We start from the raw sequence: 15,704 nt of genomic DNA, 5'->3' as shown, positions 1-15,704 counted from the left end.
TTACACCCTGCAGGCCAGAAGGATTTAATTACTAACAGGCACTGGATATTTCCCAGTACTTGTACTGCTACCTGCAGCGTTGGGTCTCGTCTTTGCTCACCTCTTCCCCCATCCACTCCCCAAACCCTTTGCACTGAAGGACCCCATCCCCTTATTTTAGAGTTCAGGAGTGGATGAAGGCGGGGGAAATGTGCGTTTGGGTGTGTTTATTTAAGAAAACTCCAACTCAAGACAACAGGAAAATTACACCTTTGGTGTAGTGTCACAGCAGGTTTTAGAGCCAGTTTGGTGTGGTGGTTAAGGCACTGGGCTAGACACCAGAAACTGGGCGACCTTGGGCCGGTCATTTTCTCTTAAGCCCCAGGAAGAAGACAGGGGCAAATCCTTTCCGAAAAAATCTCGCCAAGAAAACTGTAGGAATTTGTCCAGACAATTTTCGAGAATCTGACGTGACTGAACAGAAGAAGAAGAAAAATATGGCAGGCGGTGAAAAGTTGAGTGGCTTAGTCATCCAATAGAATAAGTAGATTCGTTTTTAGACAGACATGATGAATATTTCAAACTTAACCAAGCCGGCTATTACAGGGAAGGGAATTAAAGCGAAAAAAGCATTTGCCACCCATCCCTCCTACACACAGCCTTTTCATCCCACGGGTGGCAGCTGATATTTATTTTTCTCTTTAAAAATCACACCCTTTATTACAACCGGAAGCCTGTCTAGTTGTGCTTTTCTTACAGCCTTTGTAAGGGTCAAACACTTTATCTGGGAAATAAAAGACAGGGCATCTCAAACGGGTAGAATAAGTGCCAGGAATGCTTTGGGATTGTGTCCCCCCAACCCCACCCCTCTCCCGGCTTTAAAACGCGATAAATGTATATTTTGCTAAACATCATTTTAAAGCTGGGAATTATTCTCAATGGCTTCTTGTATTCTTATGGGCTGGCCTCAGTAACCTTTATTTTATTAATGCATGAATAGGGGTTGGAAAACTAAGACAAGAAGGGAATTCTGCTGCTGCACTATTGTATGACATGTTTTGGACAGAAGAGAATAAAACATTTCTTTTCCCCAAGGTTCAATGGGACATTAAACTAAAAACCAGTCTTTGGTTTTAGAAATATCTTGTGAAAAGGAACCGGAAACATTTTCCCCTGAAAAAGTATATTTGAATTTCCAGGTTACAGGCCACACCACACCCGGTTCTTCCTCTTCCTCCTCTTCCTCTTCCCCCCCCCCCTTATTGGATTCAACAGCAGAGACATCCATTCACTGTTCCAATTATAAAATAACCAATCCTTTGGGCCTCCTTTTCACGAAAGTAAAGTATATCAAAATTAAAAACAGAATTGTTCCACCAGAATTCCCCCAGTAAAACTGCTTCCTCCAGCTGAAGAATTCTTTAGACCATTTGTGAAACCCAGCCTGGCCAGCTCTCAAAACTTTGACAACAATTAAGAGGGTTAATACATTTTGCAACCCTTCTTGGTTACATAGGATTTTCTACTTAACCGAGCAAACGTTTCCTTCCCCCCGCCGGTCGTCTGTTTTGGAAGCAACTTGAAGAAAGCTAATTGGTGAATATACCCGCACACGCTATTCCTTTCAATCCACCTCCATCTCTCTTTTCAGGACTTATCGTCCCCATTTCATGCTAATGAATGTGTATATTAATGAAAAGTTGATCGGGACTTTAGTTTCTCCAAATCCTGCGCGTTTCAGTGAAATCAAAGCCCCCCCCTTCCCGCCTCCGCCTGCTTTCCTTTCAACAGCCTCGTTCTGTAAACAGCTCCTGTAACAGTTTAAGGGCTGCAAACAAACTTGGATTCCCGCTACAACAGATGTCAGAGTTTCTTGAGTTTGGGCTGCGTCTAGGGACATCTTGTGATGTTTTTTTAGAGAACAGGACATGATCTCACATGGCGAGCAGCTCTTTAGTTCCTTAATCATTTCACGGTTCCTTCGAACGCTTTCTTCCCACCTAAAACGTTTAGTTTCAGCTCACTGATCAGCTGCAAAGGCGCGGCGGGGAGCGGAAGAGTTGAATTATTCGAACCTGCAAGCAGCCCCTCAAGGAAGGAAAAAAAAAAAAGGGGGGGGGGAGAAAAGTGCAAACTTTTTTTTTTTACCCCCTCTCTGTTCATTTCACCAAAGTCTTGAAAAATCAGAATGGAATTAGAGAAAAACTACATGACTCCCAGGACTGGCAGATCAGGTAAGGGGGCTGAAGTTCTTATTTTTTCAGTGGTGCATTTGAGCTGGAGAGCGATATATATATACATATATCTTAAGGTTTAACGGCTGTCCTATAAGCACTTGCATGCGATTTTATTTTATAATGTACAAGGATGATGGGCTTTCTGGTACAGAAAGTCTGGAGGCATATCAAGCACAGGATTCTGGAACAGTTGCCTTGAAGGTCCCATTGGGTTTAGTTCGGTGCAAGTAGCAAACGGATTGTGTTTGTAGATTTTTTTTCAAAACGTAGAATGTCTTGACCTGAAAGAGGATATTGAATTAGACCGTTACATTTTTTCCCCTCCTATTGTCTATCAGAAATTAATTTGGTTTAATTGGGACGCTCCTATTCAGGGGACAGTCCCCATGTCGTGGAGGTGTCTTTTATGTAAGTGTCTCTTTCTCTCTCAATGTCTGTGCTAGATAGCCGTCTGCAAATAAATAAATAAACAAACAAATAAATAATAAATAATGGGGGTGGGTTATGTCCCAGCAATAAATAAAAGCTGGCTGGCAATCCTAAGCAGTCTTACTCTTTGGAAGCACCTCCTTTGCTTTCACTGGGAAAGTCTTTCCAAGTGATGTGCTTTAGGGTGGAGATGCTTTGTGGGGTGGGGTGGGGAGACTTGGATCAGGGTGCCAGCAGATTGCAAATGGAATCCACTTCACAGCCAGGCGATCTCCTCCAGGTTGACAGGAAGTGCTAGACTGTAATCAACTTCTGGGCACCCACCCCACCCCGACTGTGCTTTAATTGGGTGGAGCCGTTTTGTCAGATTAAAAACTCCAGAATCGAACCAGATTATCTGGAACCGAGTTGCTCGGATCAATGCTGAGGTTGCAAAGATCCGGCGTGCCTGCAAGGGGGCTTTCAAAAAGAAACCAACCGGCGGAGACTCACTTTTCCCCATTCTCGCTGCTCTTTGGCTAGCTAGAGGTGTGTGTGTGTGGGGGGGGGGGGTCGCCTTGCTCTCGCGGTGGAACTGCCACCTTTGCATACTAAATCCAGGGGACCCCCTTTCAGGTCTTTGGAAGGGGTTGGTGGAAGGCGGAAACCTCTCGCTTTTGCAAGGCAACGTCGGGGGCCCCAGAAAACCCGGGCAGGGGTCTCAGATTTCTGGCCATTTAGGACCTTCCCGCGTCTGGTTCTGGTCTGGGGTCAACTGCGGTGGCAGATTCTCCTGTTTCCAGCGGGGATGTCCCCAACTTAATGGAGGGGGGGGGCAGTTTGATGTCAGCCGGCGCGTGCCTGGAAGAGCGCCTTGACAAGCCCTCTATTAATAATGTGATTTTCAAAGCGATCGATAAGCCCTTTTATTAGTTCAATCGTCTGAATAATCGTTCCATCGATACAGCGTTTCGTTGCTCTCGGTGGCAGGCAGGCCGGCTGGCCGAGGCAGAGTGGGGTGGGCTCGGGAAGGCCCCAACCACAAAGGGCGGGGAAACGCCACTCATTTTATTTCCTTTCCCCCTTCCTCCCCGGCTAGCAGCCCACGAGGTCTCTCGGCCCCTGAGCCCCGCAGGCCGACCCCTCCCCTCCCCTCGCGCACGCAACACACCCCTTTCTCGCCCCCCCCTCCGCCAATGGAGAGCCTCTGCCTCTTGGCCCCCTCCGACCTCCCTTCCATGTTGGATGATGGGGGGGGGGGGCGCCGCCGGGGACTTGTCGCCACTGACGCTTCCCATGCAGTTGGCCTCCACCGGTTATTGGCGTGCCGAGCGGCGTGCAGGTTCTCGGCAGGTTCCGAGGCCGGCGGGGTCCCTCCTGCGCCTGGAGGGCTGGGGGTCCAACGCAGAACCGCGATAAAGACATCCCCGTCTCACCGGGGAGATTAAGCGAAAGGGAGCCCAGTCACACCCACACCCACCCACCCATCCCACCCTCATTTTCGCCCCGGAGGCGGATATTCTTGGCTTTTTTCCCAGGCGAGGCCACCACCCCACCAGGGCCCGACTTGGCTTCCAGCGCCGGTGGCCAAAATAACCTTTCCTACGATCACACACACATACACTTCCCCCCACCCCCGAAATCCGCAGGCGATCGTGGTTCACGGCTGGGCTGGTTTTGCTTTGAAATCAGACAGACCCTGTATGGGGGCTCAAGTCACATCTTATTCAGGGGAAATCGTTCCCCCTGGCAAAACTCGCCTCTATAATGGTTCGGAATAACCCACGCCGGCTGACCGGACGCGGTTTTGTTTTGTTTTGTTTTGTTTTGTTTTGTTTTGTTTTGTTTTGTTTTGTTTTGTTTTGTTTTGTTTTGTTTTGTTTTGTTTTGTTTTGTTTTGTTTTGTTTTGTTGATCGGTCAGCTCGTGGGGCCAGGAGCCCCGTCCTTCTTGACGGTGGAAAAGTCAGCTTCTGGGTTCGCCTAAGGGAAACCCAGGTTGGGTAAAGGCCTAGCTGGGGGGTGGGGGGAAGGGAGAGTAGGAGGAGGTTAGGAGGAGAGAAAGCAAAGGTCATGGAAAGGTGACCCAAAGTTATGGGAATTGGTGGACTTGACAGAAGTTGGCGTTTTAGAAAACAAATGGAGTTATGAAGGTATGGAAAAGAGGCTTGTGGAGAGGCGGAAGGGTGTATCCGTTGTTGATTACAGCTATTCTGGAGTGGTTCCTGTAGGCCCTATCCTGGGTAGCCAGTTGCTTTTTTTTCCTTCCTTCCTTCCTTCCTTCCTTCCTTCCTTCCTTCCTTCCTTCCTTCCTTCCTCCCTCCCTCCCTCCCTCCCTCCCTCCCTCCTCTCTAAACCACAGAGCCTCAGTAAGGGCTTGCACACTTTAAATTGGAGCCCATAGAATTTGGGCAAGCAGCTTGATTGTAACGGGAAAACATAATCCAACAGGAAATTTTCCGGCCTAAAATCAGGCGTCCTTTGAACTGAGTAAGATAGGCCCCAGCCACCCCCTTCCATTCCCCCCCCGCCCCCCCCCAAATTAAAAGGGAGCAGCAAGAGTGCAATTCCTGCCTGCTGGTGGACTATTTTGTGGCACTTTGCATGGGTGATCATCCGCGACACAAAGCTCTCCCCTTTTTTACTTTGGCTTCGTGACTACAGTAGGACTTTTCTCCTCCGTATAGAGAGCGCATTGCTGCTGAACCCTTAAAAGGGAAGTAGCCTGACCTCAAGAGGTTAGTTACCTCTTGAATCTTAATGGGGATGAAAAGCGTGATATATATAATTTGTAATCCCTGGGTTCTATTTATACTGGAAAGGAGGTTTATTGTTCACAACGAAACCCGGTTCTAACACAGGTGTCATTCTGGGTCTGTAACCCAAAACCAACAGGAATTTTAGACAGGTATCTCTCTTGCTAATATCAGGCCGATTCTTTTCTAGAAATTCTGCGACACCTCTCGTCAAAGAGAGGACATATTCTGGATCGGATGGATCCAAGAACTTCGATGTAGTCAGATGAAGTCTTTTGGATGTTCGTTCAATGTTTTTGGACGAACGATATTTCTTTCCCCCCCCAACCGTCTTCCTACTCTCCTCCTGAGAGTAGGAGAAATCGAGGCGTGTTTAGGGCTCAGAAGGCCGATGTGGGACAACATATAATCTAGTAGAAGTATGAGTTAGAGAGAGGCAAAGAAAATGGTACAAACATTCCAAAAAAAAAGAAGGTAAAATTCAAGTACCATTCAGGACCAAGAAGCCTCGCCTAAAAGTGCCGAGAGCTGGCTCGGAACGGCGGGGCTACAAAAGGATCCCCCCCTTTTTTGGGGATGAATTGCACGATTTTGATGGACAATCCACTGTCCCGGCGTCTTTCTCGTGCCACTGAATCCAGACAGGCTGTTAAGGGAGACGCTTTTCCCCTCCGTGACCCGTGAAATAATCTATAGAATTGTTTACTTTCGCGTCTCACTGTCAAGCGCACTCCTTGGTACAACGCACGTGGGACCCACGCTTCCACACTCAGCGCCTTGCCATCCTGGGTGGGTACATTATTCTTTCTCGTCGCTTTGCAGGGGATCGTTTGTGTCTGGCGTTGGGGACGGGGTGGGGGGGGAAGGGCGGGGAGAGGAGGGGAGAAAGCGATCGCGGGCGGCAGCATCCCGCTGGCCAGGAGTTAAGCTGGATCGGAGGCCTGCGGTGTAAGAGAAGAAGCAGGCGGAGAGCATTGGGTCTGCTGGGCGTTCAGACGGGAGGGGCGGAAAAGTTTGGCAGATTACAATCAAGTCCATATTCCGACCTCAGATCTGTTCAGATTCGGGACGGGGGAACAAAAGCCAATTTAAACCTTAGCTGTGCCTATAGCGAAGCGCGGCTTCGTTTAGCGCCCTCGGTGAAGGAGCCGTTAGTGCCCCTGGTTTTTGTTTGTTTTTTTGTTTTAAATCAAAAAGGATTTGCGGCGTGGACTTGCGAAGTGTATCTGAAGGATATTGTTGATGATCATCACGGCTAATTTTTTTTTTTGTTCCTCCTCCTCCTCCCATCAGTATCATCCGGAGGCTTTATGGTAACCTAAGCAAAATGATTCCGAGAGGGCCCGTTGTCCAATTAATCAGGGGAAGGTGTTAGTCATTGTCTAAAATTAGTGACTTGGCGGAGTTAAATGATCCTGAAAAATAAAGAACGCGGCTTGAAACGTACGTGAGTGAGCGAGCGAGCGAGAGAGCAAAAGCCAGCGAGGGCCTCTCTCCCTCCCCAGCCCGCCACCCCCCCCCAAACCCCGCAAGCCTTGCTTGGTGTCCTGGCCCTCCTCCGACCTTTAACGTTCAAGAAATCGTGAGTGACATTCGGATCCACGACCCACTTGCGCCAGCTGGGATTTAAATGCGTGATTGTGCAAAGGGGACTAACCAATAGGTTTTGCGATCTTCGGCTTTATAGTTTGCATTGGATTACGCGGAGACCCGGCGAAAGGGAGATGGGCCGCCTCGACCCTAAACCTGTTTATTCTGTAATAGTAGTTGGGGATTTCCCTGCAAGTCGCCATCTCAAATTGGCACCTTGTGATCTTGGCACCTTCCTCCTCCTCCTCCTCCTCCTCCTCCTCCTGCTCCAGACCACACCGAAGCCCCGCCCCCTCCGGCTTCTTCCCAGGTTCTTGCCGGCTCGGACTGAGCTGGAAGACTCCCAAAATTCCTCGGTTCGACACCAGCCTGGCTGCCCTGCGCTTCCTCTAGCCTCCCTTAGGCCCTTGCGCCTGTCCACTCCGAATGCTTAATAAGATTAGGCGAAAGGGAGGGAAGGAGGGCTCATGAATAACGCGTCTCCCAGTTTACTCTAGTATAGAATTTAGAAATTCACGTGGCCTCATAAAAGGCGGAGGGGGGGGGCGCGCTGTCTTGTAAGCCCCCCTACCTTTCATCCCTTAGTAAAGCGCGTTTATTTTACTCCGAACAGCTCCGGTAACCCGAATCTCGGGATATTTAGCAATACAAGAAAAGTGGGTTCTCAAAGCGAAACGTCACAGTCAACAAAGACAAAAGAAAAAAAAAAAAAAAGGGGGGGCGGATAAGCAAAGGGTGACTCCAAAGTTTCCGATTTGTTTCAAAATCCGAACGGGTGCGAAGAGCCGCCTTCTCCCCTGATTTTGCTTAAATTGTACAGAACACAAATCTTGACGAGGCACGTGGACCTGCCCAAACTTCAGGGAGGTAATCTGCATATAATCCAATTCGTCTTGGTTTCTGTACAAACACCAAGTACTCCTGCAACCAGATTTCTTTACCTTTCGCCCTGTTGTTCTGGCTAGATCGAAAAGAAGGGAGGGAGGGAGGGAGGGAGGGAGGGAGGGAAGGAAGGAAGGAAGGAAGGAAGGAAGGAAGGAAGGAAGGAAGGAAGGAAGGAGGGGAGGGAGGGAGGGAGGGAAAAGTCTGCAGTGTTTAGATACAAATAACCATAGTGGCTCCAATAAGACTGAGACATTTTTCGCCGACTTTCTTAAAATGAAAGGGAAAGAACATAACATTGCCACGAAGCTGTTGCCGCTTTTGAAAGAAATCAGAACGGCTCGGGATCCTGCAGTCCTAAATTCCACCCATTTGAAAGACACAGTTGGGGAAAACGTGCATGGTGGAATTAGTTGCTCATGGGAGTTAGTAGCAATGTGATCATCATAATATCATTTCTGTAACCTTCTCCCTCTCCCTCTCTCTCTTTTCCTAATGGATCCCTGCAAATTATCGTGGTGAGGGTGGGGAGCCCCGATATCATAAACTTAAAGATTTAGCAGGGAACGCAACAGAGAAGGGCTGCAATCTCCAAGTCAGTTTTCAGAAACCCTGTGACTTTCAGAAAGCGGATACCCCAGTCAGTTTCTTAGCTGCTCACTCTCTTTGGGGGTGCTCCGGCTGCTAAGAGCAATTTTTTTTTTTGCAGCCCCCGAGATTCTTCTCTTCATCCCTAGATCCTAGTTTTATCAAATGGAGCTTACCATTTCTTAAGATCTATGTTTACCTGAATTGACTGGCATTCTATTATGTTGATGGTTTGGTGTTAGTGTATAGGCGTAGTTCGGTGGGTTTGCCGAGAAGTAAATGCCACCTTTAAGCGTATCTCGCATGTATTAAACTTGCACGGAATGGGAATCCTGGCTTCCATACCTTTTCCTGTCCTGCAATTATTTTATTTTTATTTGCATTGGCTAGAATCAATATAAACAGTGACAGTACAATATAAAATCTTTTTTTTTACCATATTGCTACTACTGCTATTATGATGATGATGATGATTCGTGGCACAGTCAGCCAGATGTTTAGTCTGGACTTGGCATTTTTGTTCACCTATTGAGCCCTTCTCAAGGACCTGAAATAGGTAGATGTTGTTTCATGGTGTTAAAGGTATCTTCGCAAGATGTAAGCTATTCCAAATAAAAATTATATCTCACCCTATTTCTTATGACAGAGATATCTAGCTCTTCCGGTGAGACCAGTCCAGTATGGTCAAATCTCTGGCATAGCTCTTATTTTTCTCAAAATACATAAACACTACAACCACATCAAGGTAGTGCCTCACTGGGGATTATTATTATGGTTCATGGCACAGTCAGCCACATGTTTAGACTGAATTTTGTCTACCTATTGAGTCATTCCCAAGAACCTGGGATAGACAGATTCTTATTCTTATTAGTATTCTTATTACTATTCTTATTCTTACTATTCTTATTATTTCTGAATTGGATAAATAACCTTCTTTGCTGGTCTCTGCCTTTCCCCGCCCCTTGGTATAGCATATTTTTATATGCATATTTTTATTTTGCTGCTGCATGAACAGTGTGAGAAAGCGCTGTGTAAAATCAACCCTAGGCAGGGTTGATTTATGCATATGTGGGACAAGTTCACAGCGAACGAACAGAAAATCCAGTCAAACCACGTAGCCATGATGATGCATTCTTAAGTTTCCATTTCTTGCATAAAAGAAAGAAGCATCTGCTTAAAAGCAGCACTCTCCTGTAGACATGACCTGAATTGATAACAGTCAAATCAGTGAGACTAATTGAAATTAGTTTTTTTTTTTAACAAAAAGGGCATTAGATCAAAATATGCATCTCTCTAATTGAAATAAGTGGAAAATAAATGGTCTAAAAACTCCATTGCTTCCTATGCAGAGTTTAGGCAGGTTAGGTAAATATCCATCTTAGTTGGTGTTAATCCGAATTAGGTTTGTTGTGGTTTAGTACTTATGGGAAGGAGAAACTTTGACTAGTTTATACTAACTCAGAAAATCAGTGAATTTTCTTAAAAAATTATGGGCATAGTGTGAAGGCTGCAAGGTTCATTTACCGATTGAAGTACAGTTGTTTGCCATCTTCTAAATAATTTTTATTGTTGCTAGAAATCTGGAGGGCTCTCTTGACACAAAATAAGATTCGGAGAATGTTGTTCAAGAAACAAGCTTGTTGTTAGCCAGGCTGTAATACAGTTACAGATGAATAATGTGACCTACAATAAATGCTGCTCTTTTTATTAGGTTTGTGGGTCTGGATTTGATAAATAAGATATTACTTTCAATCATTGGCAACCTGGCCCACAGGGGGTGATAACAGTCTATGGCAGGGTTTTTCAACCTTGGCAACTTGAAGTTGTGTAGACTTCAACTTCCAGAATTCCCCAACCAGCAAGCTGAAGTTGAAGTCCACATATCATCAAGTTGCCAAGGCTGAAGAACCTTGGTCTAAGGAAACCATGATGTATCTATGTTGAACAGCAGATCTCATGGAGTATTTGTTTGCAGACAGAGGAGAAGGGGAAGAAGGAAGATCTTTCTCCCAATGATTATGCTCCTAGCGCATCCGTTTTCTTTTTAGCCAAAGATTTTCATGCAACTGAATGAAAGTATAGGTGACCAAACATTGATTTAGAGACTCAGTATCCTGATCAAAAATTATCCAGCAGTGTCAAGCATCTGGGAGAAGTTGGTGTGAAATGAAACGTATTTAGAGCATGGGAGAGCCAAGCAGCTCCCTATCCCAATCATGTGTGGTCTCAAAGAAATATTAGATCTGTATAAATAGAAATGTGAAACTCATATTCCCATGTTCACCATGGGATTTCAGGTCTGAGATCTATAGAGATCCAATATTCACACTTGGTATAGTATCCATTTTGCAACAAACACTTATAGAAGCCTCTTCATAAATCGTTCTCAACACAAGCACTGAAACCTATTTATTTAACACAACATGTGCACTGCAGAATGTTTAAGTCCCAATAAACCACCCCACATTCAAAATCGCAGTTGAGATTATTTTCATGTTATTGTGTTTTTCCATTACTATGCAAGCTTCAATTAGTCATTCATAGCCACCCAATATTGCAGTTTTCTATGGAAAGGGCATGAGTGAATCATGTTTGGGGGCTGGAAGATTCTTTCCTGACCAGAATCTAGGTGTTGCCCTTGCCCGATGGTTTCCCATTCAAAACAGTGCAAGTGACTTGTATAAGAGAAAGGTATCATGGTGTGAGGGGTTGTAACAGGATGAAGAGCTGCAACCAAGACGAGTCAGATAAAGGAAGCCTGAGTTGGGCTTGACCTTCCCTAGTTGTCTTGTAGAGGGAGTTGCATATAGACTTGCAAAATTGTGTTCTTGCAACATTATAATAAAAATAGTATTAGCATTCATAACTTCGGTTTCCTAGTCTGGTCTACCTTGAAGGACTAACATGGTGTAGATATGGAGGGAAATTGGGGTTTCTCTGGCCTCTTTGGGGCTGCTGGAATCATTCATGAAGACTGGTGCTCTGAATTGTTTCATTTCTGATGGTTCTACCTGGAAATGGGATTGTTTTAGAAGCTTATCCCAGTTTGTCTAGAAGCTGTAGGCATAGCAAAGCCCTCCCTTGCCTCTCATGTCCTTTTCCTCCTCTATGGCTTAATTTTTAGTGCAAATGTTGAAAGAACATTCAAGGAGTAGGCTGTCTTTTTCCTTCAGGCATTTGCAACCAATATTTGTTTCTCCAATATTTGCCAGAAGAACTTGAAAGTTGGGGGAGCGGAGAGCAATGGAGGACTTTGACTTATGGCATTGCTGTTGAATCTCAATGGTTCCTTTTCAGCTGCCATTTGGAATTGGTTGATGGATTATTTTTTGAGGTTCTGGGATCACACAAGTCACAATCCTGGCCATGATATTCTGGACAAGCAAGCCCTACTATCCTCCAGAGAGAATCAACATCATGCATAAGCAGCAAATAAGAAAGGATTTCCTTGTTACTGTTCTTTTTGGTCTGCTGAAAGTGTTGATCACTCTTTGGACAGCCCAAATAACTTGTCTTCTTGGGTTTGGTGACCCCTGCCAAGTGACCAGTTCTTGTTCCACTTCAGACTAGGCTTGTCTTTAATGTGGTGATATGCCACCTGTATTTTGAGCCACTTTTATTTAACAGAATTCAAAAGAACCAGTTTAAATACACAGGTAAAGCATGGAAGTAGAGCAATACAACCGGTAACTCTCAATATTGGTCTGAAGGATAATGAAGTTTTATAATGGTTGGCATAGAAGGAGATAAATTTTACTGTTGGATTCACATGTCAAGTTGCGCCTTTAATGTGATTTGATTGTTTTGGGTTTAGTTATTTAGTCATCCCTTGTGGGATGTAAATAATGGTTTAGCATTACTTGTGACTACTAGGCCACTAAGCTGTTCAAGACACCATAGTCAAAAGTAGAGACATAGTCAAAAGTAGTGATTATAGTGATGTATGGACACAAATTGCATTCCTTTGTTATTCCATCTAGTGCATTTTGGGAAACTGAACCAGCTGGACTTTGTTTTGGAATAAACACATTTCATATTCCTGCAGAAGGCAGAACAATTTATTTTCTTTTGCTTTCTCTTTAGGGTGGTGTGGACAGGGCACCCAGAGAGAGGAAAGGATCGCTGAAGTGGAGTCTTCCCATCTTATTGGTTTTGTTAGGCTGACTTGTAAATCATCTGAGTTTGTGCAACGTGTGGAACTGTGTGTTAGAGTGTGTGGGGGAAGTGTTTTTCTCTGATAACCCTTAACTCTTGAATTGCATTTGATCACATATCCCATAATTCCCCAGCCAGTGCTGTCAGGACAACTTTGACATTTTAGTTGGAATGCATCTTAGGGAAGGCCAGATTGAAAAAGGGTGGCTTGTAAACTCTTGAAAACTCCCAGGGAAGATTTATAAGGCCCAACCAGGAGCTGATTAAATCAAAGCAGAATTTGCTAAAAATATGGATGTTACCGGAGTTCAATCTCCACTGGTTTAAAAAGTCTGCCCATCAATTGCTCTCATGGAAGGTGGGGACAGAGCACTGTAGGTATAAACTACATGTTAGTGAGGAGTTTCCTGTTTAGAAAAAAAGGCCTCTCTTCACACCAAGATCTACAAAGATGATTCATTTTTAATGGCAGGTTTTCCAAAACACAACGTAACAAACATCCCTCCTAACAGATAGGAGGATTGGCCAGACTACCAAAAGGGAGAAGTGTTTTCATCTCTAACTTTTGCCCACAGGAAAAGGAACCTTTGCAGAAAAGCTTCTTTGGCAAACAGAGAGCCCCACTTCCCCACAGCTGGGGAAGTCCTGTCCTCCTTTGCCCCCAGGCATTCAGGCATTTCCTCCTTGTTATTGTTTTTTTTTAAAATGGCCTTCATGAAGGAGCCCTATTAAGAACTATAACTCTGCTTTCAGTGGGACTTGATCCAGAAAGTTCTTGTTCAGTGGTAGTGGAGGTGACAGGCTCTGGCAGGGGAACAGGGAAGGGAAGCCTCTGGGCAGGTTTTGTGACCTGCATTGTTTCTTTACAGTTAAAGTGAAAGGAAACAGAAGAAGGAGGGATCAGGACCTTGCCTTTCACTGGAAGTAATTGGGCTTTCTCCTTCCCCTTCCCCTTCCCCTTCCCCTTCCCCTTCCCCTTCCCCTTCCCCTTCCCCTTCTCCTTCTCCTTCCCCTTCCCCTTCCCCTTCTCCTCCCCCTCCCCTCCCCTCCCCTCCCCCTTCATTTCTGCTCCCGTTATCTTGCTTGGCAGAACTAGTGGAAGATGCATTCCAGTTCAACCAGAGAATACTAGATTGGGGAAGGTACTCAGAGAGGGTAGAGGTTGCTCTACCCTCTCTGAGTATCTTCCCCAATCTAGTATTCTCTGGTTGAACTGGAAAGGCAACCAGAGAAAGGCAAATGAGAGAAGTAATGCTATGGAGGGTAATCATTAAGATTTGAGTCCACACATGGTGGGGAACAAGCACAACCAGAAATGCTTTACTTGGATAAGATAGAGGTGTCCTTTGCTTAAAAAAAAACACCCCAATCCTAATCTAGCTAGTCCTCAAGATTCAGTAATGAAAGAAATCACCTTCAATGGATGTCCAACTAAGAAAGGCTGATGTGGAGGGCTGAGAGGCCAAGATAGGCACACAAATATTGTTTGTGCTCTCTTGGAGTCCCCCCCCCACTCTCCCAGTTGACTTTAAATACTACCCACCCACTTTTGAATTTGCAGAAATCCAAATGGCCAGACTATTGCCGGTTCCTAACACCCAAAGCTGCTTCCAAGTCCCTTGAATCCCCACCAAAGTAAGAGATGACAAAGCCAAATAAATGCGATACATCTTTGGCTTTGGGTGTTGCTGGAATAAGGAGGAAAACATTCCTTCGACCCTGAGAAAGCTGAGGGCCATTTAAAACATTCTGTCTCACTCGTGGGGTGAGTAGGGAGGGGCAGAATGAAGTAAAGTAACAGAGACCTAGCAAAAAACAAAAGCAAGCAAGCAAACAAAAGAAAAACCAGGCAAGAAACCAAAACATCATCAAAAACATTTTAAGAAAAGACTGGGCAGCCACTTGTTTGGAATGGTATAGAATAGAACCTCCTGCTTGAGCAGGGGGTTGGACTAGAAGACCTCCAAGGGCCCCTCCAACTCTATTATTCTGTCATCATCATCATCATCATCATCATCAACAACAACAAAAGATGGCCAGAGAGAGGACAGCCTGCTGCTGCAGCCTTCCTTTCCTTTCCCTCTTCCCCACCTAAGCTCACCCTCCTTCTGAGGGGCCTTGCCAAGCAGGCCCAGATCCTCAGTCTCTGTCTTGCTACAAAAAGCATCCTGGAGCTTTTAAGGCCTTGCTTGTCGGGAAAGGGCCCTCGGATGGGACGTGGCCACAGAAAGGGGCCTCCTCCAAGGTCTGGCCTTGAGAGCGGATGTCTCTTCTGAAAGCCCTCCGACCAACGCGGGTTGGAGTTACTATGGAGCTGAAAGATCTCTCTCAGAGATGTTTCCTTTCCTTTGTGGAGATGCCCTTCATTCTTTGTTGTGGCCATTGACAAACATCCTCCTCGACATTTTCAATCTAAAGGCAGAGTGGGGAGGGGGAAGGATTTTTCAGATGTCACGGTAAGGGGTGGTGTGTTTGTGTGTGAAGTAGGAGGACGACATTGACCTCCATTTCAGCCAAATACAACCTCACATGTTTTGTGATGTCCTGATGAGAAGCACAGCGCATTAACAGCCTTCGAGGGTCTTCTAAAACTGCTTGTCCAGGAGAAAACTTTCAAATGCAGCTCTGCAGCCATTTTGTACTACCCTCAAATCTGCTGTGACCCGAAGAGATTCACGCCAGTTTTCCTAGCCTAGATGTATAACAGAATTTTATCCATGTTTCCTTAGTGGAGCTTAGCCGAGAAGAACCATGCATTATATCGCATGTATTATATAGAAAATTACGTTATATTGTAAACTCAAGGGCCGTTTTAAAAACATTTACTTTCCTTATTTTCCACCCATCACTTTAACGCCGTATTTACCGCTGTGAGTCAATCAACTCCTTGAAAAACAAGCAAGGTTTGGAGGTCAGGTGTGCACAAGGACCGCGCCGCCCCCGCCCGATGACCCATTTAATTGATCGTAGACATGTGACAAACAAGAATTTGATCGCAAGAATAATCGCGGACTGTTTGAAATTCGGAAGTGGTGCTCTTTGATCTCCCCGGTAAATGGGAAAGAAAATGAGATGAATAAAGGGGGAATTCTGAATCTTAAAATATCGTAT

Source organism: Pantherophis guttatus, chromosome 2 (genome assembly GCF_059756535.1).
Source record: "Pantherophis guttatus breed Tessera chromosome 2, ASM5975653v1, whole genome shotgun sequence".
In the NCBI taxonomy this organism is placed as follows: Eukaryota; Metazoa; Chordata; class Lepidosauria; order Squamata; family Colubridae; genus Pantherophis; species Pantherophis guttatus.
This window is presented reverse-complemented; position numbering follows the sequence as displayed.